Here is a 24,445-nt window from a genome sequence, read left to right as displayed (position 1 = left end):
TGTTAAGCAGGAACCTTGAAGGACCATCCCATCTTTTGGAATGTTTAGCAGTCACTTTTTCTGTGGGTCCAGTTCATACAGCATACTATCTAGCAGTCCAGGCAAGAGCTGTTTCTTGTCCAAATGGCTAGCCTTTTCACATTGAAGGCAATTTTCATAATGAGTTTCTTCAGTGCCATAAACATCTCTGAAGTAATTGGTACTTCCAGAAGCAGACATGTAGTACTGTTGAGAAAAGTCTAAATTCATTTTCTGTAGGTATTTGGAGTGTTTAACATTATTTATCTAAATGAAATATTTCTTTTTATCTAGAAAACCCAATTAACATGACTACAGTTTGACTATTAGAGATTACTATTAATTTGTATTTCTTAACTACATTATATTTTCAAATGGGCTACACAAAAACAATACCTTAAACAAGAACAGAAATACATATACTAAGGAGACTCAGCCTCTCTCTCTTCCCACTTTATATTCTCTCTAGTGGTGGGATTAAAGGCCTGACTCCCTAATATTTGGATCAAAGGTGAGGCACCACCACCTGGATTTGTTTCTACATTGATTTTGTGTAGCCCAGGGTGGCCTTGAACTCATAGAGATCCATCTGCCTCTATCTTCCAAATCCTAGGATTAAATGTGTGTGTCACCATTATCTGACCTCTAGTTGCTTTAGTCTTGCCTCTGATCTTCAGGTAAGAATAAAAATGATACACCACTATGGACATGTCAGAGGATTGTTTATACAGTGAAATTTGGGAATCAGAGGCTAATGTGAAAACAGGATAGCTCAGAGAAGTTGAGAAACAACTAGCTAATCTTCCCTCTTCATTAGAGTCACCAAGAAGACACTTCCCCTCTGCCAAACCAAAAACAGACTACCACACTCAAAGTCCCTCCCTACCACTTCCTGTGTGTCTCTCTGTCTTCTAGATGCCATCTGGATCTCCATGATTACTTTATGTCAACATTGTGTTACAAGCTCCTCCTCCTGATCAAGGTTGATTTTATTTAAGTCATCCAAAACAAATTCAAGGTTCACAGTGTTATATAGTCTGCCATATTTTCCCCTTTTAACTAAATAAAAAGTAATGATTTTAACTCTAACACAGTAAAATTATATACACTAAGAACAACTTTCAAGTAAGAATTACATTTACAATGTCTAGTCTATCTATATTTGACAATTTTGGTGAAAATTTTCTATTATCTATCCTATCTTTGTGAGTCCAAAGATTCTTTTAACTAAATCACTTTCTCTCATAACATGTATTACCAACACAAAAGTACCATTTTAGACCTTAAAACAGTTTCTTAGATTAAACAGCTTAACCCTTTATATCTCTCAATGTTTATAAACTTTACATCTCCTTTATGTGTTTCCTTTTTGATTTTGGTAACACAGAAAACTGTGAAACTATAACTATCTAGTCTTCAACCCCATCAGAGACCAGGAAAGCTAAGATATTAGCTGAGTAAGCCTGAAATGTAGAGCAAGCAACTTCCAAAACTAGAATTGGCATAGAGAGCTGGCTGCCTGGAGAGTCATGCAAGGTTCCTCTGTAATGTTGGGGCATACTTCTTTTGTCTACAGACCCAGATTATCTGACAGACTTTTCTGTAAAACAGAAATTTTGAAGGTCTGGGTTACCTTGTGTTGGTAAAGTTTGTCACTCAATTTCCTATGTGTCCTGCTTGTTCAGTTTGTACAGTATAATGTCAGCAGTCAAGACAAGAGCGTTCTTTTTCCAGTGGCTAGTTTTGTCACAATGAAAGCAAATTTTATGAGACTGTTCTTTGATGCATCTTCTTTGAAGTAGATTGTTCCTGCCAGTAACAGATATCTCACTGTCATAAAATGCCTTATGTTATTAAAGCATCCTGAAAACCATATTCTGTATAACTTTTAAATGTTTGAAGACCAGCTATGTAGCACGAGGGCCGGCTTGTTGGTGTTTCTGTCCTATCCGGTACCCCACAGCTGGCAAGTTCCAAAGAAAATCACACGGAGTCTACATTAGGTTATAAACTGATTGGTCCATTAGGTCAGGCTACTTATTAGCTCTTATAACTTATGTTACCCCATTATCCTTATCTACATTAGCCACATGGCTCAGTACCTTTTCCAGCAGGGCAGCTTACATCTTTGCTCTCCAGTGGTCTGGGCAGAACTAGCCAAAGGAGCTTCCTCCTCCCTAGCCTTCTCCTATTCTCAATTGTCCCACCTCTACTTCCTGTCTGGTTGACCCGCCTATACTTCCTGCCTGACCAATCAGCGTTTTATTAAAATACATGATTGACAGAATACAGACAATTCTCCTGCACCATTTCCCTCTTTTTTTTAAAAAAAAAAAACAAAGGAAAATACCCATAGTCCATTTTGGGGGAATGTGGGCGTAGTATTTCAGGCTACTTCCTGCTGGTTTGTGGTGCTGATAATCTTATGGGGAACTAAAGAAAATTATCATCAAGTCCTGACTAAAATATCCTGTGAGTCTTGATCACCGCAGGCAGCAATCCTGAATCAGTTCTGAATGTAGAACTCTGTATCCAGGCCATCTGTTCCTACTGGAGATTTCTCAGGTCGTCTTCCTTGATTGAACCTGATTTTTCTTAATTCAGAATGAATCCACAGCCTCTCATTTTCTGTGGAAACAAAAGCAAAATCTCTTCTCCAAAGTAGCCAACCTTTTGACTTCAGTTTTGAAGTCAAGGTATTTTCAAAATATCTATCTTGGATTAATTCAGCAGCATTTATAAGCAAATATCTTTTAACAGCTGTTGCTCCTTCCTCAGCATTCAAACAATTCAAAGAGAGCATAATAGCATACAGTATCAAGTTTCTCTGTGTATTTTCCAACTTTATGCGGCTTTATTTTAACCTCTATTTCTTTTATTTTTACTTTTCCTTTTAGAGACAGGTTCTCTGTACATCTTTGTCCTGGTATAACTCTGTAGACCAGGCTGTCCTTGAACTCACAGAGATCCCTCTGTCTTTGCCTCCCCAGTACTGGGATTAAAGATGTGTGCTACAACACCTTGAACTCTCAGAGATCTGTTGTCTCTGCTTCCCAGGCATTGGGATTAAAGGTACACGCTACTACACCTTGAAGTCACAGAGGTCTATCTACCTCTACCCCTTGAATTCACAGAGGTCAATATGCTTCTGCCTCCCAAGCATTGGGATTAAAGGTGTGTACCACCACACCCAACTACTTTCTTTCTTCCTTTTTTACTTTTAAGTATTTTAACCTTTAGCTTGCATATATTTTTAGCACATAGTAAATCATTTAGAGGTTTTTTTCATCTTTGAATTTCTCTTTACTGTATATCTCTCTTTTTCTGACTACATGAGTCTTTAAGGAGAGAATTGAAGTCATGGCTTTGTCGGTTGGATCCAGCCCATTCCTTAGCTTTCCAGCCTCATAGCTGAGGTACTGGCTGTAGCCATTTTATTGCTACAACTCTATGGCATTTCAAGGTCCTTGTCAGCAAGCAAGCTGTAGCATTCTGATCACAGACTATAGTCAGTCGGACTGCCTGCCTGAAAGTCAGAGTTTGCCAGGCAGGATGGCCCAGAAAGCCAGCATTTTAAAACAACAGTGCAGCTTTTTTCCTGCTATGGCTGAAAGTCAAAAACCATGCATTCAGCTTTTCACCAACACCTTTTAAATGTTTTGTGGCAGGACCTCTTAATGAGCTACAAAGTTTTACAGCTAAAGCTGAGTCAGGAAGCCTCTCTTAGATGGGAGCATTTGCTTGCCTCTAGCAAGCAGAGCAGACCCGAGAAATTGCTGCTACCAAGAAAACATACTTTACTCTATTCTTTCCCAAACTTTCTCAAGCTTTCTGTGGATTCAGTTATCGACATATGGGCGCCATATGTAGCATGAGGGCCGGCTTGTTGAGGTTTCTGTCCTATCCAGTACCCCACAACCGGCAAGTTCCAAAGAAAATCACACGGAGTCTACATTAGGTTATAAACTGATTGGCCCATTAGGTCAGGCTACTTATTAGCTCTTATAACTTATGTCACCCCATTATCCTTATCTACATTAGCCACATGGCTCAGTACCTTTTCCAGCAGGGCAGCTTACATCTTTGCTCTCCAGTGGTCTGGGCAGAACTGGCAGAGGGAGCTTCCTCCTCCCTAGCCTTCTCCTATTCTCAATTGTCCCACCTCTACTTCCTGTCTGGTTGACCCGCCTATACTTCCTGCCTGGCCAATCAGCGTTTTATTAAAATACATGATTGACAGAATACGGACAATTCTCCTGCACCACAGCTATCTATCTAAAATATATCCTTTGACGTTGAAAACATACCTAATATGCCTACAATTGTGATTGTTGTAAATGACTAGCTACTAACCTGTATTTCTTAATTATCCTAAATAGTTTGTAATAATAACTTTCAAGGACTAGAACTTTACATTACATTTTTAAATGAGCTGCATAGGTATACCAACTTAAACAACAGTAGAAACATATATGCAATATGCTAAAATAGCCTAAACTTTGTGTCCATATACAAAAATCCATACCAAAGTTAAAAAATTGAGACTAGAAGTTGTGTTTCAGTTTAAAAGTAGATTCAATTGTCTATCCTTTTAGGAGATCAGGCTCTTATAGAATAAAGAAGGATGAGGACAATGCCACTGCTTTACTGGTCCCTGCGAGTATCAGATAATTCTTCTGGATACCTTACTGAAAGATCCCAGTATAGAAACTGTTCTCTGTCATGCTAAACACTCACACCACAGAAATCCTCTGTATATTCTACTTTGCTGTGATTCATGGAGTTTTCAGAGCCTGACACTGCAGATGGTTTGAAAATTATGCTTAGCCACACTAACTGATGTGCCCCTGATGTTCTTACTTTCTCAAAGGGTAACAGAGGCCACGGTGAACATTTCATTTATCAGTATGTCTTTTCTAAGAGAAGGGTAATTTTTCTTCTGTTTTCAAAATGATCTCTGTTCATCTGGTTGTCTAACTGTCTTCTCCGACTATGGGCAAATGGGTTATTTATTGCCAAGTTAGCTTTCTTTTTGCACAGGAAACCACTGTAAAGATGGCTGTGAAGCTGAGCCTCCCCATCTCTGGATCATTAGAGGCCATGTCATATTTTATGGCTGTTAGACGTTAGGCTCGTCTTGTGGTGGAAAGGGCATCCTTAGGGAGAGCCACAATGATCCCAGAAAACTGAAAGACAGTACCTTGATCTGTGCTTTTATAATGTTCAATTTATCAGTCTCTTCTGAAAGAATTGACCGTGGGACTCTTCAAACATTTGAAATCTTTGGATAGAAGCTCAAAGACAGGTTCTTCCTGCTTCCATTAATTTCATAATCAATGATACCGATCTGTCACTGTTAATAATGCGTCCCCTGTCATTTTCCCCAGACTTTTCTGAACTTAAAAGCTTCTAGAAAAACTCCTCCTGCTCCTCCTTTTATTTCTGGTCTTACTTTTCTTTGTTCTCCTGACTATATGCCAATTTTCTTCAGTTTTTCCTCGGTCATCAAAACTGTTTTAAGTTCTTAGGACAAAACATGGTACAGAACAATACACCATCTTAGATGAAACTTTTGAAATCTGGCAACCTGAATGATGAATGACTGTCTTTAACTTGCTACATTTACTTGATGGTTTAGCTTTATCTCTTTGGATAGTTTTTTTTTTTTTCAAAAAAGTACTGTGAGTTTGTTTTTCTACTTGTTGAGAAATCCTTTTTACAGTAGTCTGTGTCTGAAACCCTGTTTATATGTTATTCATTGTGCCTCACTAAAATACACGTCTTAGTTTTTTTGCTTTAATGAATATATCACTTATTAAAAATTTGAAGCTTCAATTGGACTAAATGTAGGTGCTAATTATTTCAATCTGGCCTGGAGATGTCTGTGTCAGAATATTGATTTGCCTCTGCAAATTTGGTCACATCTTTGTCTCCTTAAGTACAGACTGTTTGAACTGGAACTCAGAAAAGAACTAAAGTAAGAGGAATTGGTTTTAAGCAGAGCGACTGGAAAAGAAGAAAATGTTTTTCATAGAAAGTGAAAATATGAACTCCATGTGTGCTGGTCGGCAGCACCTATGGAACATCTTGTCCACTCAGTATTTGTTTTATTACTTCAAAAATAAAAAATAAAAAAATCCTCATGATACTAGAGTTGAAAAAGGTATTATTGACAAGTGTATAGAAATTCCCAAGTATGCTTTCTACCACCCATCATGCAGAAGTTCATTCCCCAAACCTTTTCTACTCCACACTGAGAGAACCAATGTTAAACTTTACCTTTGGCTTTCCTATAGACTGAGACTGCTTGTTTGTTTCCCAGGCACCCAGACACAAATAATCACACAGAACTATATTAATTACAACACTACTTGACCAATAGCTTATGCATATTTCTAGCTAACTCTTACATCTTAAATTAACCCATTTCTATTAATCTATGAATTGCCACAAGGCTGTGACCTACGGGTAAGTTTCTGGCTGGAGGCTGTCGTCTTTCTCCTTCAGCACCTACATAATATCTCTTTGGCTCCGCCTACTTTCTCTCTATATCTCTTTTTGGATTTCCTGCTTAACTGTACTCTACTAAGCCATTGGCTGAAAAAGCTTCTTTAATAACCCATGATAATAAAGAATATTAATAGTGTACAGAGGGGAATCTCACATCACCTTCCTGTCTTTTCACCTAATCTATGAAAGTCTACTAGTATCTCCAGTGAAGTTTCTTTTTAATTTCTACATTTGCATTTATTTCCTCTATTATTATGTGCTCGCATGCATGTACATGCCATTGTACAGGTATAGATACCAGAAATCAACGCTGTGCAGTTAGTGGATTTCTTACACTTTACATGGGTCCCTGGGAGTGAATTTTATTGAATTTGCATCATCAGGCATATGCATCAAACACTTTGAGCTGTCTCTACATCTGTTGTGAGATATTTATATACCATGTGAATATATATTTCTTTGATTGGTTTAATAAAGAGTTGAACAGGCAATTCCTAGGCAGGGTTTATAAGCAAAACTTCCAGACAAAGAGAAAAAGAGGAGAAGGAATCTAAATACCAGATACCAAGGAGAAGCAAGATCCATTGAGGAAGCATGATGGGCAGTGTGGATGTAAGTCAAAAACCTACAAGGCAGAATACAGATTGATATAAATTGGTTAATATAAGTTATAAGAGCTAGTGGGACCACTGTAAGCTAAGACCAAGCTTTCATAATTAATAATAAGTCTCCATGTAGTTATTTGGGAGTTGGCTAGAAGGACAGAGAAAGACTTACTATACTTAACTCCTTTAAGCTCTTTCATCCTTCCTTTTCTTTATGTAAACAATGTTATTTTATAGGTTATTTTTAATGTGTATACCACAGTCATCACTCAATACTGTAAATAATCAGCCAATGAGTCTACAGGATATAACAAGAACTTCTTATCAGGTAGACGGACACATAGTGAATGCTTTACTTTAAACATCAAGTATGTGATCAAACTAGATTCTCTGAATGTGGCTGACATGGGGGCTGTCTGAGAAGCCATTGATAATGGCACTGGGACTTATTTCGTCTGCATGTACTGACTTTTTGGGATCCTAGTCTGTTTGGATGCTCACCTTCCTAGACCTGGAGGGAGGGGTGAGGAACTTGAACTTCCCACAGGGCAGGAAACCCGGACTGCTCTTAGGAGTGAAGAGGGAGGAGGAGAGGGAGTGGGAGGAGTGGGAGGGTATTGGGAGGAGGGTAGGAAGTGGAAATTTGTATAAATTAATAAAAAAAATAAAACTCAAAAAACACATCAACACTTATTTTTCCTACCGATATCATAGCAACATGTGATAGATTATTACTTAATTAGGTAGCATTTATGTAATCTGTTATATGTTACACAATCCTCAGTGGCTTTAAGTCTACAAATCAATAATACTAATTGGAGGCAAATGGTAGAACAATCTCAATGGCAGACTTCTAAAATATCACCACACAAAAATTTATCTATAAACTAAGAGAAAATGTGAGTTACACTTATACAGGCCTAAAGCTGATGCTGGTCCATGAGAACAGCATAGTTTAGAGAGTGTAGGTCAGCCACATCAGCTTTGAACTGACAGGCGCAAAGCATATAACCTACCTGTAAAGCTTGGGTCTACTTTTCCTCTCTTCATTGTGATTATCTGCATTCATCAGAGCAGTGGTATCACATAGGGTTGTTTTTATCCGATACTGGGTGTGTTTATGAGACACTAAGCCCTTGTAGGTTCCTTTTTATTTAATTAGTAACTATTTACACAGGATTAAAAACACTACATATTGACCTTCACTCTGCCAAATCAAACCCATGATCTCTGACTTAACCCCAATTTGGGCCTTTTCCAAGATATACTGTCTCCAGAAAGGCCATATTTTCCAGAATATCTGGGTAAGCCAGAAACCAGCTAATATTGGCTCTCCAATTAACTCACAGGTCATGTAGCCTGCCCATAAGGTCTGCCATTCTTTTTTTCTGTGGCATACCAATATATGCATACCATTTAAACACAGATGAAATGTTAGTTATTCAACAATGTTCAGAGCAAGTTTTGTTTTTTCTCTTTCTTTGTTTTTTAGTTTTTGTTTTCCCAATTCACGGTTCTATATTTTTAAAGAAATTATGGACTTGTATGTAAATTTATTTCCTCTAATTGTTAAAAATTCCTTTAAATTAGCATTTTATTAGGTTTAATCATCCCTCATATAAAGTCAGTTCCCATTCCTAAGCATTATTGTTTATCACTGTACTTTGGTAGGCAGCATAGTACCTACCCAAAGGTGGATAAATAAAAAGGAAACACATCATATAAAAATTTCTTACCACCATATGTTTTAATACTTGTTTTCCTCGCATCCACGCCTTGGCAATTTTGGCTTCTTTGCCTAACTTCAGGCTGTTCTTTTGCTGCTAGTTTTCTTTTCTTGGAATGCCTAACTCTGACTTATTCATTTCATTTAGGCTTACCTACCAACAGGGAATTTCTCTGTCTTTTCTAAGCTTGACAGTGAGTCCACCCATGTATTCAATGAATATTCAATAAATCCTTCTGTATGATGAATATTTCTAGTTGCTAAGATTAAAATTCTTGGTTCATTTTTTTTATTCTTTTGTCTTCCTCCCTCCTTCCTTTTCTTTCCCCTTCACTTTCTTCCATCTCCATGCCCCAGGCTTTCTCTGGACATGTTCCATTCTGTAGTTAGGACTTGTGTAGACTTGTCTACTATGTAGACAAGGACAGCATTAAATTTGCAGTAAGTCTCCTTTCTGTCTCCCAAATGTTGGGATTTTTCCCAGCAACCTTAGTTCTTCTTGACTCCAAAATTTTTTTTTAATGTTAACATGAAATTCACCAAAGACCTCTCTTAAATTGTTATTAAAACATCTCCACATTCCAAACCTAACTGTATATCACTCCAGCTTCCTAATTTCTATCCTCTATCTAGACTGCCTTCCTGTTGATAATGTTGTTACAGCTTCTGATCTCACTTCCTGGCTTCTTCTTTTACTTATCTCACCAGCCACTATGATACTTTAAAACATAAGACACATGAATATCATGCTAACAATTTTCCGATAACCACCTTTGTAATTCATAAAAAATCCAAACTCACTTTTGGAAGAGTAGTGTACAATATGCCCTTATATAATGATGATTCTTCTTTTTTTGTGATGTGATGTGTGTGTGTGTGTGTGTGTGTGTGTGTGTGTGTGTGTGTGTGAGAGAGAGAGAGAGAGAGAGAGAGAGAGAGAGAGAGAGAGAGAGAAAGAGAGAGAGAGAGAGATTTTGTATAATTTCTTCGCACATCAAACAGGACTTCCCTCAGAAACAGAACAGTGTTTCTTTAGACAGATTTTAAAAGTCCATGGTTTCTGCCATATGCCTCCTTAACTCACTCATTCTCCCTGGGGAAGCCAAGTTCTAGGTTGTGAGATCATTTAAGCATCTTTAGAGAAAGGTGTATTTAGTGAGAACCCTAGGTCTCTTGAGAGGAATTTTCAAAATATTGCTAAGGATATAAGTACAATAGATCCTCTAGTTCCAGTCATGTCCCCAAATGACTGTAGCTACAACCAACATCTGATATTAAACTCCTGTGAGAATTAGAAAAGAAGTATCTGATGATTGCTCCTAGATTTCTAATTCACAGATTCTTCATAAGGTAACACAAAACATTTTATAAAAGTTTCTAAATTTATGGATGCTTTGTTACCCATAAATAAATAAATAATACACTTAGCATTACCATTCAATATAATCTTTCATTTCCTCTCTGGCTTCCTGTTCATGACCTCCTTCACCCCACCCATATGATCCTCATTTTTAAACAATAGGTTCTTCTCCTGGCTCTTGTCATCTCCTGTACATCTCAGGCCTTTGTTCCAACTGGACACATTTAGGGTTCTCCTTGACACCACAAACCCTGCTCTCTTCCTTATGTTTGCTTTCAAATATGAAATTTATTCATATTTGAAATAAGGTATGCTTTGCTCTGTTGGTGCTGCTATTGTAACTGTCACAAGGGAAAAGAGACCCTCAATCGAGAAATTGCCTCCACCAGGTTGTCCTCTGGTCAAGTTTATAGGGACAGATCTTTGGTTAATTATTGACATAGGGAGGGCCCAGCTCATGGTTGGTTCCACCCTGGACAGGTGGTTGTAAGTCACGTTAGAAAGCAAGCTGAGCAAGTCATGGAGAGCAAGCCTATAAAGAGCTTTTCTCCCTGGCTTGTTCTTTAATTCCTGCCTCCAGGACCCTGCATGAATCTCTGTTCTGGCTTCCCTCCATGGGGACTGTAGACTGTAAGCTGAAATAAACACTTACTTCCTTCAGCTGATTCATCATAGTGATAGAAAGCTAGGATATCCTACATAGAACTGTCTGTCCCTAAGATGGGGATTCCTTTAGCACTTGAGTGTTCAGTGAATATTTGTCGCATGACTTGATGCTATAGACATCCAGGCTTTGGTTATTATTGCTTTATCAAATTTCAACTAATTTTGCTACTTAATGTCAATTACTCTGTCCCATCATGCTTCTATTTAAGGCACACATGCAGTGACGTGTGCAATAGCAAGACCAGTTGCTAAGGTAGTAAAGAGACCTCAATTATTTTAGGAGGTTATACAACAAAGAATATCTTTAAAGTTAAATATAAGTATTAAAATGTTAGGAATTAGAAAACCTTGATTCACTGGTCTTGTGCAGTTTAACTGATTATTTAAAATAATTTAATAGCACAAGAATTTTAATTTAAAAGATAGAACCTATGTTGATGCATTGTGCAGTTTTAAAACAAATTATGTAACATGTCAACAATACATTAAGCACAAAATCATGCTGTAGCTCTCATTGAGAATTCTTTTTCTCTAGATCAGATAGAATATATAATTTCTAGACAAAATTGCTAAATAGCAAATTAGAAGTTATAAAATTTGAGAACCCTGTGATGTGTATTTTTGAGAAAATTTTGTAAAATTATTTTAGAGAATTTTTTAATTTTAAAAATATTTCTCCAAACATATTTTTGTCCACAAATAATCTAAAAACACACAGTAAATTATTTAAGTTCACTTTTCCTTCTTTGTTTTACTTCTAGTATTCGTTATTGTAAGTTTTGCATTTAGGCCGATAAATCAGAGAGAGCTAGAATCTACTAATCTGTTTCTGTCTACAGCAGTTCCCAGAAGATTCTATTGTTTCCAAAGAGATGCTGCCTCAGAATGAACAAGTCCTAGCAGCTCAGAGTTTAGTTGACTTATCCAAAGTCAAATATGTAGTTAGAAGCAGATCGAGAGCTACAACTCAGCTGTGTGAACTCCTATTTAATTGGCTCTGCTCACAATGCTGTTTTGCTTTCTGAAGTGTTAAGGAACGTTGTTTAGAGGGGTATCACTCCTCTGGGAGTTGTGCTTGCCTTTATGTGAAACAACGCATTGCTAAGAAAGTAATTTAGGGAAGATATGAGAGAGATGGGGAAGGAGGAAAATAATGCATATGTTTAAAACAAATTCTGCTGTGTTAAGATGCAAAATTTGTAAGTTGTTATTGTCATTAGCATTCCAAAGCAGCTCAGGGCTGGGAGTAGGAAACAGAGCTGGGCTGCTATGAAAGGTTACTATCTTTTCCCCTCTCTTTTATTAATTTATTTGTTTGTTTATTCTATATGTTTTCATGTTTATTTTATTTTTTTAAACAATCTTTTTTATTTTACATACCAATCCCAATTCTCTCTTCCTCTCTTCCTCTCACTCCCCCTACCTTCCTCACACCCTACCCTCTATCCACTCCCCAGAGAGGGTGAAGTCACCCATGGGGAACTTCACAAAGTTTGTCACATCCCTTGAGGCAGGACCAAGGACCTCCTTCCCCACGCAGTATCTAGATTGAGCAAGGCATCCCTCCATCGGGAATGGGTGTCAAAAAGCCAATTCACACACTAGAGATAAATACCACTACCAGTGACCCTGAAAACTGCCCAAACCGTACAACAGGTCACTCATGTTCACAAGGCCTAATTCAGTCCCATGCAGGTTCCCGAGTTGTCAGTCTGGGTTCAGGAGCTTCAAAAACCTTGGGTCAGGGTTTCTGTGGGTTTCCCTATCATGGTTATGATCATTTTGCTCATATTATCGCTCTTCCCTCTATTCAACTGTATTCCAAGAGCTCAGCCCAGTGCTTAGTTGTGGAATTCTGTATCTGCTTCCATCAGTAATAGATGAAGGTTCTATGATGACAATTAAGTTAGTCATCAATCTGATTACAGGGAAAGGGCAGTTAAGGTACCCTCTCCATGACTGCTTAAATTCTTAGCTGGGATCATCCTTTCGGATTCCTGGGACTTGCCCTAGTGCCAGGCTTCTTACTAGCCCTGTAATGGCTGTCTCTATCATGGAATCTCTTTCCCTGCTCTCCCTCTCTGACCTTCTCCCCACTCAGTCTTCCAAATTCCTCATGTTTTCACTTCCCCCACCTGTGCCTCCCTTCTCTACACCCCTTCCATCCTCTTCCTCTTCACCATGATCCCAATTTACTCAGGAGATCTTATCTATTACTAGTTCCCCTTCCCACTGGGAACCAAGAGTTCTCCTTGTTTCCTGGCTTCTCTGGGGTTGTGGACTGTAGGCTGGTTTTCCTTTGCAGTATGTCTGATATCCACTTATGAGTGAGTACATATCATGTCTGTCTTTCTGTGTCTGGGTTGCCTCACTTGGGATTTTTTTTCTAGCTGTGTCCAGTTGCTTCCAAATTTTAAAATGTCCTTTTTTTTCTGCTGAGTAATACTCCATTGTGTAAACACACCACATTTTCTTTATCCATTCTTCAGTTGAGGTGCATCTAGGTTGTTTCTAGGTTCTGTCTATAACAAATCATGCTCTATGAACGTAGTTGAGCACGTATCCTTGTGATATGATTAAGCATCCTTTAGGTATATACTCTAAAATGGTATTACTGGGTCTTGAGGTAGATGGATTCCCAATTTTCTATGAAACCACCATATTGATTTCAAAAGTGACTGTACGAATTTTGAGTTTCCACTCCCAGAAGCAAGGGAGGAGTGTTCCTCTTACTCTATATCCTCTCCAACATAAGTTGCCATTAGTGTTTTTGATCTCAGCCATTCTAACAGGTGTAAGATAGTATCTCAGAGTTGTTTTGATTTTTATTTTCCTGATTGCTAAGGATATTAAGAAATTTCTTAAGTGATTTTCAGTCATTTGAGATTCCTCTGTTGAGAACTCTTTGTTCAGAACTGTACCCCATCTTTTTAATTGAATTATTTGTTTTTTGTTGTTGTTGTCTAGTTTCTTGAGTGCTTTATTTCTTAATCCCATTCATTCCCTGTCCCTTTGCATGCATCACCAGCCCCAGCATCACCACCTCACACAAATTAAACAAAATTCCAAAAAGAGGAAAAAATAAAATGAGAAAAATAAAAGAGTGAAAAGATTGAAAATCTACTCATGAAAGTTGCAGTCACACCGTACACCCCTTTGTCCATACATCTCTATTTGCGTGTGTTCTCTTTAGACAAAGACATGAATGTAAAGAGCCATATTCTCTGCAGAGGTCAGGTTTGGGTCAGTGAACTGTGTAATGCTCACTAGAATTTAGAATTATTATATAAGATATCTCCATACATGTTCTATGAGAATTTATAGCAAGTAAATACAATGGGTAGTAAAAAAAAACAAAGTTCTACCAAGAAGGAGCAGAATTATTTAGTTTTAAATTCTGCTTCTTTATGCTTTTTGAGTAACATAGTTCAAATACAAATCCATTTACTAGCTCAATAGAAGGGCAATGTTGTTTGGCATTTTGTTTTCATTTATATTACAGCCCAAGTATACTGGAGACAAAGCCTTTTACATGGTATTTTATTTGAGAATATGAATTGAGGGAAAGGAGTAAAGGCAAAGAATGAAAAATAAAAGGAAGGCAAATCAAATAAAATACATGTTATAGAGTAGCTTGTAGTATACCGCTTAATGCTTGGCTCATCAGTGGAATCTAGGGAAGTGGCATGTCCTTCTGTATGTGTGTTGTATTTATTGGTTGATGAATAAAGCTGTTTGGATCAATGCCTTAGCTGAGTAAAGCCAGGTGGGACATCAGAACAGAGACAGAGAGAGTAGGTGGAGTCAAAGAGATGCCACGTAGCTGCTAAGGAGACAGATGCTTAGAAACTTTATTGGGAACCCTTAGCCTTGTGAGGATACACAGATTAATAGAAATGGTTTAATTCATGATGTCAGAGCTAGACAGAGATAGGCCTGAGTCATTGGTCAAGCAGTGTTGCAATTAGTATAGTTTCTGTGTGATTATTCAGCTCTAGGAGGCTGAAAACAGTCTTTGCTTACAGTGTTGTGTAATAAATGTCAGAACCATACTCTTTGGGGCGTGAGTGGGAGCAGCATTTATTCACCAGCCCTCTTTCCAGGTGGTATGTTAGGTGTGACCTTAAGGACATGGATTCCACGTGCATAAGGCTTATCATAATATGAATACAATTGGTTCTGGTGCCCTATTACAGTGTTGGAGAACTCAGAAGCTGGAAAGTTAGAGGCCTGAAAGGAGTTGGTGGATGAAGCGGTTTATGCTTTCCTGGAACTGGGCACTCTAGAGAGAAGGAGAATAAATATGGGGACTGGGGTAAAAAGGAGATGGTAGACAGGATAGGTGGTAGATGACTTAAAAATTGCTCAATAAAAATCCGATACACTCCTTGATTTCAGTGCTTTCAGGTAAAAATAGACTAAAGATAATTTGCTATTAAGAGTCACTACGTATTTTAAAATGCTTGGCAGCCAGTATTTAGTATTGTTGGCTTGCATTGCTTTTATAATGCAATTAAAAGTAGTAAAGACTAGAAAAGGTCTTTACAGTTAGAGACTGCTTACCTGAGTTTGAGACTAAGAAAGTTTCAGAATTGTGATTTCATTAGGTTTTGGAATATTTCTACACACTTAATGAGAAAGGTTGGGGATGGGAATCAAGTCTTGTCATGAAATTCTGGTTTGTGAATATAAACCTATATGTTTACCCTGAAGGCACTTTTATACAAAAATTTTAACTGTCAATGCTTTGCTTATTAACAGGCACTATGAGCTCAGACTTGGAATCTTCCACTTGTGACAGGTCAGCTCTGACAGAGCTTTGGGATTTTGAATGAAGGTTGCTCATTCTCTGTCTGTATGTGGCACTATATATTCCATCACCCTACTGATGAGCACACATTTTGCTCTGGGTGTATACACTCAGCAAGTTTTATCAAAACAATCAAAATTTAATTTCTGATCTAGAAATGATGCATCTTCTAAGTACAAAATGGCTGAAGAGGTTAAGACATAATGTCAATGATTAAAACTAGTATTTTTGTGATTTTGAAATTATACTTTCTATTTTAAGTCATTTTGGATTCCGTAGTCTCTCTATTAGAATGAAGACTAAATTTAAAGCCAACTTGAACATTGTTTATAAATGGAAAAATTATTCAATTACAGTTTTCCTAACTCCTCAAATTAACCCACTATTTATGCATTTGCTATAAATCATAATTGAAAATTGCTCTGAATTATCATCCTTCAGTTAGATTAATTTTACTAGCAAAATTTATCTCAACCAGAAGTAAATAGGAATGTGTATCTAAAGGTTAAAAATGTGATTTTGTAAATTGATGTCATCATTAATTTCATAATGACATTTTCATTTAAGTATTGAATACAGTTTGATCATTGTCTCCCTCATTCCTCTTTCCTACATCTCTATGGAAATGTATACTTTTTCACTGTGAATAACCCCTTTTACATTTAGCTTGAGATCACACACACACACACACACACACACACACACACACACTCCACTGTGATCACAGATCTGAAATGGAAAAAGTAAAATTTCGTTCAATTAAGAATAAAGAAATTATACTTCTAGAATAAGTGGATTTCACCCAGAATTTCACACCCTCTACTGGTGCAAATACAACTGTTTATCACAATAGTTGTGAGCAGACTTGTCAGAGAAAATGTTGTAAACATATTTGGATTTTCAACAAAAACAAGTATATGAGAAATATTAGATTATTTAACTCTATCTGAAGTTCAGATTTTATCAGGATTTACGCAGTTCTGTTTGCTTAACCTTGCAATCCTGCCTTTGTGTGTTAATAAAATGAACAAGGAAATTACTTACATCTTCTAACATGACTTAGGAAGTTTTCCATCTGACACAGTTAAACAAAGACTTCCCCGATATAGCAATTGTGGCAAATTGGTACTGTGATTTAAACTGGATTAATCAGCAGACACGAAGCTCTAACTCAACTAATTAATGCATGAAATAAAATGTTCACAGTTTTCAAATGAGACTTGTGATGAGCAAGCATCTACTGGGGATTTTCTTGGTGACTACAGTAAGATGAGAGATGAGGGGTCTTTGGATGACAGTAGTTAAGTTCTTAGAGATCAGGTAAGAATTATCTTTGCAATCAACTTCATCAAAGGGAACATTTTTATTATTATTGTAAAGGTTTGTGAGAAAGGTTTTAATTAGTTTGCTGTGTAGTATCAGATGCTGAGAGTCCTTGTCATTCATAAATATAAATATTATATACATTTTTCCAGTTTCTCAACTTTATTACCTTTTAATTTACTTTTTATATATATTTATATTTTTAATAAAAAGAAAATGAACTATTCTTTTTCACTATAGATACCAATCTAAGTTCCCACCCCCTCCCCTCCTCCCACCCCCTCCACCCCACCCCCTTCCAATCCTCAGAGAGGGTAAGGCACACTGCCCTGTGGATGGTCCAAAGTCCTCCCTACTACATGCAGGCTGAGCAAGGCATCTATCCAAAGAGAATAGGTTCCCAAAAAGCCAGTACATGCAGTAAGGATAAATCTTGGTGTCACTGCCAGAGGCCACTCAGTCTGACCTAGCCATGCAATTGTCAACCACTTAGAGGGACCAGTTTGGTACCCAGTCTGGCTGGAGTTGGTGTGCTCCCACTAGCGAAGACTGTTTCAGTGGATGAAACCATTATGGTCTTGACCTCTTTGCTCACATTCTCATTCCACCTATTCTTCAACTGGGCCTTGGGGGCTCAGTCTAGTCCTCCAATGTGGGTCTCTGCCTCTGTTTTCATAAGTTATAACTATTTTTTTAAGTAGCAAAACTGAGCCATTTTCAAGCAGTGAATTCAATGAAGACCCCACTTCTCAACTTTTAACTCAGATGTCTGCGAGTCACCAGAGTATTTGCAAAGTTTTAGCACCTGCACCTCAATCTTTTATCTCACAAATCTTATTTTGCCTTAAGAGTAGCATGTATGACCAAGAACAACAGTTTACAGTGTTCAGTTGATTAAACAAAAACATTCGTGGAATTCAAGTGGTTCCATCTGAACCAGACAGTTTAGACTGGCCGTGTGGAAAGGATGTGAGATCACGGAAGAATTGATGGGAAGTATATGATTTTGGCAGTGGGAAGGCCCTTTGAATACCATCAATTTGAGATTTTTTTTTCCAGAAAGTATCTAAATGTGTTTACACAGCTGGGTGTCCCGTTCCAGCTTGATCTCTTTCCTTCGTGCTTCCAGGTTATTTACAAATGTGTTTCTCTCTGCCTTTTTCTTGATGCATTTTATTTTCCTGACTTTGCATTTTAAAACCTCAGATAGCAATGAAATATTGTGAAACTTGCTTCTCTCTGTGTGTGTGAGAGAGAGTGTGTGTGCCTGTATCATTGGCATTATGAGAAAAAAACTATCCAGAAGGTAAACATTTAAAAATGTAATCCAGCAACCCCGTCTAATCAAAGAAAGCAAAAATTAATTGTATAAACACACATCTAAGGAGAAGACTGACTTCCTTTTTGCAAGCTCAGATTAGTGTTGATAAGATCTAAATTTTAACAATATTCTAAAACAAATCCCATATAATGTTTATATTATCTTCTTTTATATTTTTCTTTTTAGTTAGAATTCTTTAAACTTAATCTAAGGTCTGTGAGAACGTGATATGAATTTTAAAGATCGTTGCCCTTGTCCCAGCCCGACTGCTGGCTGTTTGATTTAGAGAAGTTATTTAACCTCTGCCTGCCCCAGCTTTCTCTCTTGTGAAATCGCGAGTTATTTCTCAACTGCCTTCTTCATTTAGTATCAGGATGTCTAATGAGATAATGTGCCAGAATCATTCTCCTGGATCATCATTTTGGTGAGAATGCAAGCTCATAGGCACAAAGGCCCACCCATCTGTGCTGGATACAGTTCTCTCTTTTCCATACAGTTACATATAGGATGAAGCATCCTGTCAAATATTTTGACCAAATAACCCACAAGGGTGCACATATATCCAGAGCAGAGGAGAGCTTTTAGAGCACCAGGAAATCCCAGAAGGAAAGTTGTAAAGTGGAGGAGGAGGAGGAGAATGAGCAGGAAACCTCCAAGGTCTATATTAAAACACATTACTTATCAACTATAGTCGTGTGTATTTTAGTCACTGAAGAATTTCTAAGAGCAGTGCCTGGCACATCTCAGGAGCTCAATAAATATTTTTGGATGAATGAGTTACTGTGAGTTTATGTCTCCTGGTGCATGAGAATTTGGCTGATGATAGACAGTATAGGCTCTATTATCTTTAGGACCATTATTCCTTTATACATTCAAGGACTTGAGCGTGCAATAGCATTTATACATATTTGTATTTTACTTGATTATTGTGCAAAATGGATTCCTTATTTTTTCATATTGTTTGTCATTCACAGTACATTATATATCCTATCTCAGTTGGGAGGTAGCCTTTATAACATTACCCTGCTGTACTCTTTAGAATGTGTCTCCAGTCATAAACAGTATGAAATTGTAGTTTAACAATAACAACAACAAATCTTTAGCCAGGAGGCAAACTGTGTTCCTTGCAGCTGAAGCTGGCTCCTTCGCTATGGCTGAGGATAAATATGCTGGAATGGTGGCTGTGGATGTACATGGAAGAAAAATAAGTCTCTCTTTTGGCCCCTGAGGAAACATGTGTCCTCTGACAAAGAGAGAGAGAGAGAGAGAGAGAGAGAGAGAGAGAGAGAGAGAGAGAGAGAAGATGGGTGCATTCTTTTACCGGAGAGATGAGGCCATTATTCCTCCAAACCGGTGGCTCCCCACCAAAGTCCTTCTTTGCTTCAATGTACTTTCACTAGGATTCCCATGGTAGCTGCTGTTCTAACTTTTAAAAAGTCTTCTATCCCAAAGAGAGACTTAGTTAACAAGTGTGTAAACTGGCTGTTCCTCAGACCCATGTTCCGGGCTCAGAAGTCACATCATCATCTCTTCCAGATGACAGCAATCTCTGTGAACTCTCTACCTTCTGTGGCTCCTTGCCCCTCTAAGATCCATTTCTTTGCCCCGTATTGAAATGTAGCTGCTCTTTTCTATGTCAGTTTTGCACATTAATTTGTCCTTGTGTATGGTGTCTCTTGTAGGTGGCAAAGAAGAAAATTGCAAATCAGGGGTCAACGACTTCCGTTTCTCGCATTACAGAGAGGCTATTTCTACAATGAAGCCCCTTCAGTGCTACATACACACCTGAAACCTCTCAAATTAAATATTTAGGTTTATTAAAAGCACCGTTCGAGTAGTGAAAGAATGGAAACGGTCAATGACTAGGAATGTTCAAGTCCAGATGTGTGAGCAAGTGCCAGCTCTGGCACACACTTGATGGCAATCCCAATGACTGAATGTGTAGATCATGAACTGTAATAGGCTTGCATTTTTCAGTAGACAGACCATGAAACTGAAAATGCAAATGAGTGGGCGCTAACAGGGATGGTCTTGCTTAAAACTTAGACATCAAAGGATAATATACTCTCAAGGGAAAATATCTTCACATACCGGAAAGTCTGCGCTTGCTCATCTATCTCAGATCTGCCTCTTGATAGGGACGTGGGAAACAGTTCCTGTTGAAGCCTCTTAAGGGTAGGCTTTCATATAAACAGATTTCACCTGGAATCTGTGCTTGTAAATGACTTCCTCCTATTTAAATGCCTCCTCCTCCAGTGCCCAGAAGCTGGAAACTCACTTCTAGTGGCCCTATTCTGTTGCCAAGCATCCATGTATACAGGTTGTTAACACTAAGTACAAGTGTTGTACTAAACACCGAATGTCCGCCATTTTGCTTGGTTCATGGAAGGGTGGACTGTTGCACAAGGGCAACAGGAAAGCACATCTCTGGGGAGTAAAGGCTACTGCTGTTTCCCAACTGTTGCTGTCTTTTAGCTTTCTAATGAGTGGCATTAGCCAGTCAGTTGACCATTCTCAAAGTTAGTTCCCCCCCCCCCCCACCTTTTAAGTCTGTCTACCACACGGGCTATAAAACAATGTCTGTGAAAACACTTTGTACAAAACCAAGTAGCAATCAATGAAGGCCCAGGTTTTACAATCTTACCTCAGTGGACCATGGAACACTTTATGGTCTGAAATAGTTAGTTTCCCAAAGTGCCTAACATTGAGGTTTCGTATGATTTTCTCATCTGAATCGCTGTTGGAGGAAGAGTACTTGCTGCTGGGGGAAATGTGGTGAAAGACTGTCTGTAACGTACACACTGGGGAGAAATTTCAGGAAAGCATAACTCCTTTCTTTTGGAACAAAGCTCTCGCAAGTACTTAAAACCGGGCATGAATGCTAGAGGTGTTAATCAGGAAGGTGACAAGCGTAATGGTGACAGTCTCAGGGGCACTTTGCTGAAGAGGTGCCAATACCGTAAAGAGCAGTTGTTAAGGCCAATAGCTAAAAAGTTGCTGAAAAGGGGTGGTGAACAGGACGGGGAGAGGCGGGGCTGCTCTTCTCTCAAAAGGAAAACAGCAAGATCAAAGGGAAGATGTTTAAGATCGTGAAAGGAAGTGATACTAGGGAAAGGTTAAACTTTAAACCGAGGGACAAAAGACTCCTCGACCTCCCCACTGCACATGGGTCAAACACTGCCTTTCATATTAAGGGAATAAAATATGTCTCTTCTTCAAATTGGTAGCTTTTTGTTGCCTTTTGTTCTGGGAAGTGGAGTCTGGGTCACCGATGGAGGTCGTCCGGGGTGAAGAATTAAGTAGGCAGTGACTGAGTGGGTCAATAAAAGGAAGACCTCCACTGAGGCACAATGCGAAGTGAATAATGGCATAGGTCAGCCAGTGAACCAGCTCTCACCGCCCCCTGGCACAGGCCAAGCGCCTGTAGACTTTCCAAATAGAAGTGTCTATCCTAAGGACTGCTGTGGAGCGGACGTGCATCTCGCGGGAGCGGATAGTGCCAGAGAACCCGGCTTTTTGTCCCAAAGATTAGATTTCTATATTAAGGTCACACCGGAGATGGGTGGAAAAGATGAGAGAACGTCATATCTCCTGTTCTGTTGCCATTCTCTGCCACCAGTGGTTAGAGAAACTGAGAAGGAATAAAGAAGCTCGCCGGTTAGTTTCTTTCTCTGAGCTTGGGCGGTTTCTCTTCAGAGATCTGTTTTTCCATGTACTGTCATCTCCCTTCTGAAGTCCTTGGGTTCAGAACTTTGACAAGCTTCCCTGCCATTTTTTTTTTTTTTTGCATTCTGTAAAGGAACAATCACGACTTAGTCTCTCTGCCAGAATAACAAGACAATGAATACTGAGCTAAAAACCAAGGCAGTAAAGAATGGAGTCACGTGTCTTTGCTCTCAGTTGCAGAGTGCAAGACAGAAGCATGGAAGAAGAAGTCTTTTACTTGACTTCACACTTGGAGTTGGGTCCCTCCTTTGCTGTGTGTGTGCTGTGTACTTCTGCGACCCACTGTAAGAACCCACAGTACCTTCATTGTCTCAGCTGTTACATAATGGCTAGAGCCTATGATAGGAAACCTCTCTACTCCTTTGCTCCTCAACATCTCAAGTCTAAGTTATCAATAAGATGGTGGGGACAAGTTTGTTTCTTCCTTTTTAAACGTCTAAATTCTATGACAGGGAGGTATTATGCAATCAGTATAGCTTCCTCTCAACTTACTGTGATGGCCCACTGTTTTGGCACCAACATCCATGCCATTCCATTCCTCTGTAATCGAAATCCAGTCTAAGAGTAGATCCCAGTGCTCAAAGATTCCAAAGCCCACCCACTTACGAGCCTCATCGCATTTGCAGCAGCTGGTTCTGTGTCTGTCTTTGCTGTTTGAGTGGAAGCTTGCCGAGAACAAAAGGAAAGTAGATGCTCGTCAGCTATTGTCATATTTCCTAAGATATTGCAGTTATACAGCACACATCGAACAGAAGAATAAATGAGTTCATATGTAAAGAGATGGAAACTTGAAGTTCAAGAGGGATTCATAGTCTGGGTTTAAAATTAAATAAGACAGCTAACATTTATTCGCTGTTTTATTTATGTTTATTATGTCCAGACCATTAGAAATAACTACCATATTCAACCAGCAGGACTAGGGCTCAGGCCATTGTTTACAAACTTTTAAAGAGATGAGGGAATATTTATCGCAGTACTGTTAACTTTCCCTGATTACTGGTCTCTCTGGATATCTGGTGTCATTTAAAGTTCAGAGCATAGTCTACATCTGATCATCCCTCTGTTACCTAAAGGCCAACTTGGTGGCGTCTCTAGCATCCTATTGCCCCAGGTACAATTTCATAGAGGTCCCAGTTCAATTACGAATAACCTTAATGACTTAAAGTTAATTTATCTTCTTGGCCTATTTATGTCAACGGATGTCATTAACTCTCCTTTGTGACAAGGCTAGGGTTGATAATGAGACATCTTTCTGACATATGAACTATCTAAGGAAGTGTATTAACTAATTTTCTATGCTCAGTTGCTGTTTTCAAGTGACTATATTGTTTGATTTTAAAGAATTAGTGAACATTCAGTATTTTAGTACATATAATCACTATATGCACGCCGATCTGATGGGGTACTCCCATCCATTGCTTCGTTGAGAATCTGTTAAGCCCCTGCAATGTTTAAAAGTGTTGTTGGAGCAACAGGAACCATCCCATAGCTCTAAGCCTCAGTGTCACTATTAGGCTCTTGAGTGGAGCCTGCATTTGTTAGCTAGCTGGGGCTATCACTGTGTCTCCGGATGTTATGCTGAGGGCTATCCTATAATCCTCTGCAGTGTACACGGTAAAATGAGGGACTGGACAATTCTCAAAAAGATTTTCCTGAGGAGCAACAGAGATTTTGCTTTTTGGTATTTAGGTTTTATTGTGGGGTTTGCTCATTTGTTTTTATTTGCAACATGTGTTCAGAATGTTAGATTCTGGGAAGATCATGAATAATCTTTGAAACAATTTTTCGTTATTTGTAACGAAATATTTGGAGTTACAGTGTGCTTCATACAACACATTGGCTGTGGAATGAGATTTAATATTTAGAGTGTATAGAGTACTATGCCCTTATAAGCAATGATTGCAAGACTATTTACCTAGGGTATTAAAATATTAGCCAAAATCAATTTTTATAAATGTAGACAACTATTTGATACAATCTGGGAGTCACACTATAATGAAGATAATTTATTATTGTCTGGTTGACTTAAATCTTCTATTTATCATTTGCAAAGTGCCTTAAATAAGGATAGACCCAGATATTATCCACTATACTATGCAGAAAACTCACAGATAATTCCTAAAATAGGAATTTTGAATACTCTCTCTTGCCTCACATTTTATAATTTTGATCAAGGTGAAAAAAGTCAACATTTATGTTTAAGAGGCTCAGAAAGGATAAATCAGGTTTTTTTTGTTTTAATGTCTTTGTTTTGTTTAGTGGCACCGAATTAATTTATAGTTTTAAAGTCTTCATTCTATGTAATATATTGCTGATGTAGATGGGCCTTCTGTCTATGTGTTATTTTCATTGGTTAATAAAGAGACTGCCTTGGCCCTCT

This window comes from Myodes glareolus, chromosome 19 (assembly GCF_982192425.1).
Source record: "Myodes glareolus chromosome 19, mMyoGla1.1, whole genome shotgun sequence".
Classification (NCBI taxonomy): domain Eukaryota; kingdom Metazoa; phylum Chordata; class Mammalia; order Rodentia; family Cricetidae; genus Myodes; species Myodes glareolus.
Note: the sequence above shows the minus strand (reverse complement) of the source record.